Consider the following 2,882-nt stretch of genomic DNA (forward strand, 5'->3'; position numbering starts at 1 on the left):
TTGAAGCTGAAAGAAGCAAGCACTAAGCTACAGAAGAAAAATGTATGCTAGGTTAGTCCTTTTGTGTGCTAGTACTTTCAGATGCTCTTGCTCCATGCCATATGAGAATTATATATTTTTTTGCATATAAATAATTATTAAGCTATCTAGCATGCTTCCCTGTTATCACAGTGAGCCTAATTTATTCCATCAATTCAATGTCCACCTTGGACTTTTGCCTGTGCTTTATACAAATTATGACATCGTTACGTACATAGATAGCGTTTTTATAGTAAACCGAGAGGTTTCACTTTTAATTAGCTCAGGCTTCTCAACTTTTTGTAGGGCTTGGAATTATTTAACGGTGCTTTTCGTAGCGCGGAGGATTCCCAAATCGAAACGATAGTCTTATTGGTTTTACTGATATCCTTGTGGCACTTGTCGAATTTAAATGAAGACTAGCTTTATACTAAAAGTTTTTTTTTCTGTTTAGTAAGTATGCTTTAGGAATACTCCAGGGGGTGCATGACAAAAAATTATTGGCATTTTGCTCCATCTTGAGCTTAAATTTAAGTTGATTCTGGGTCAGGCTGTATTTAATGAGAAGTGAATGTACATTTTAAGCAATACGCAACGTCGATTTCTCCCAGATGTCCCTTTCAAGACACTAATTTTCAGTTCCAGCCGTCCTGTTCGTACTTTTTTCGCTATTATGTTAATTTTTTTGCCCGTGAATCGCTTTCATTAAGCTCGTGTCACGGTTAAAACTTCTGAACTTCTGACGATACATAGAAGATAAACGAAAGCTACCATGGTATGGTTGTCGCGCGCAGATTCCCACCGAAGTCGCGGCATCATTACTTCAACCCCGAAGTACTAGAAGTAGCGAACGTGTGTCTGTGGCACGTTTGAATTTGAGAAACCAAATAATAAGCTGTGCGAACTTCTCTCCTGAGGTCAGATTAAGCAGCACAATTGAGAAAAGTAGTATATATATGTACATCCTAATTGTTTTTGACGACTGAGGTACAGATATAATGTTAAATATTGTTAGAATTAGGTGTGTGCGAAATCTTTGCGTTAATAGCTATGATTATGGCATTTAAACAAGTACAAATAATAAAATCTTGAACACATGTATATTTCTGTCTCAGTACGACCTTAATCAGACCGTGGCTGACGAGCATCTTCGATTATTTCTATTGCAACAACATTGCGGCCTATGCATATTCTCGATTGTTCTGTTCTAGTCAACATTACGTTTACTTACTGCAATTAGTCATCCTCCGCTTACCGAATAAACGTAATAGTAGTGGTCGTCCAGATTTCCATGGTATGGGAATCTACCAATTGGCAGTGTCGTTTAAGAATGCCATCGAATATAATCTGTCAAAACAAATGTAACCTGTCTAAAGACAGGCATTAACACGCTTTAATAAATATTCATACAGCAAAAACAAAACAGGTCAAAACTGCGGCGCCATTAGATATACACGGAACAACATTTGCACTTATCTAGGATCGTATCCTAAAAGCAATATCACTAGTACTTTTTAATGCCTTGAATAAAAAAGTAAAATTTATATGGAAAATAAATGCGTGCATTTTTATAATATTGTGAAGATTTTATGCGGAGACGAAAGGGGCCAAAGCGGTTTGGTCAAAGAAAGAGATTGCCGTCTCCTGAAGCTTAGAGGTTTTATTCAGTAAGTTGTCTCATCAACGAGTCTCAATCACAACAGAGATTCCGTTCGCGGCTTACACTGGGCGACGTACTAGTTTTGTCATCGTACCTTAAGAGGTGCGATGACAAAAGTAGTGTATATATCAAATTTTGTGGCATATATATATATATATATATATATATATATATATATATATATATATATATATATACATACTTTTTTCTTCTTCATGGGAAAAAACTTTATTATTTTATAAAATAGATTCAGAGTATTCGACTAGGGTGAAAAAATGCGTGATAAAACAGTAAGGAGCGCTAGTATCCGAGAAATAAAATTGCGGGTAATGCGACAGAATTCAAATTATAGCTATAAATCGAGGATCTTGCCTATTTAAGCTACCGCGTAAAAATCTATGCGATGTAGAGACGTAAGAAGCAACGGAAGAAATAGGTACGTTGCCAATGTGTTAAGTGCCGCGTAAACTGATTATGCTTTGGTGAAGGTAAAAGGCTAAAATATAATATTGGCCAAAGAGCTATGCTAATATATCACATTAAAGGGTAATGTGGCTTTTACTATAGAATTCAGTTTGAAATCGTAAATTTTTGGGCCTTTCAGTTTGAACCTTGACATAGTGAACACTTCAACCATAATCCACAAGCCAGGTCTCATGAAGCTGTAACGGGTAACACTTGCGTTAGACTACCAAATGAACACCATACATTTTTCACATTGTGCATGTGCTTCAAGATGATGACCTGCTGGCTCTGTTTTCCACAGATGTGACCAGTTGCGATTATCGTAGAGGATCCATTTTTCATCACAGATTACAGTTCGGTACAATGATGGATCAGCGTCGTAACGTAAGATCAAAGAGAGGCGAACGTCTCTATGCGTCTTTTTTGATCCTCGTTCAAAAAAAACATGCGGCGCTCATCTACCTAATTTTTCATCTTATTCATTCGACCAAGTTACGGTGTACCTGTATACACTATAAAAAAGGTAACTTAAGCGCTAATAACAGTGCACTTTGAGATAGGTCAGCTTCCACTATAGGTCTCGTTAGGACTCGTTATTGCTTACGTTCATAGAGACCCCCCACGAGACTCATTTCCGAGTTTAAAATTCCCTCCCCCAAAGTTTTTCTTACTGTAAAATCTTTAGCGAATACGAAGCGTTATAAGAGGACTTGTTTTCGGCGCTGTAGTTCTAAGGTGT

At 37.1% G+C, this 2,882-nt stretch overlaps 1 long non-coding RNA gene across 1 annotated transcript; it reads right to left on the bottom strand.

Moving 5' to 3' along the window:
• Positions 1-250: 250 nt before the first annotated feature.
• Positions 251-1,455, bottom strand: LOC147758710 (uncharacterized). The gene is made up of 2 exons (XR_015318485.1): positions 1,250-1,455; positions 251-930 (listed from the first exon to the last, which is right to left on the bottom strand). It is a non-coding gene; the product is annotated as an uncharacterized LOC147758710 (long non-coding RNA).
• Positions 1,456-2,882: the final 1,427 nt, after the last annotated feature.

The sequence above is a fragment of the Varroa destructor genome, unplaced genomic scaffold (assembly GCF_002443255.2).
Source record: "Varroa destructor unplaced genomic scaffold, Vdes_3.0 BEIS01000001.1, whole genome shotgun sequence".
Lineage (NCBI taxonomy): Eukaryota > Metazoa > Arthropoda > Arachnida > Mesostigmata > Varroidae > Varroa > Varroa destructor.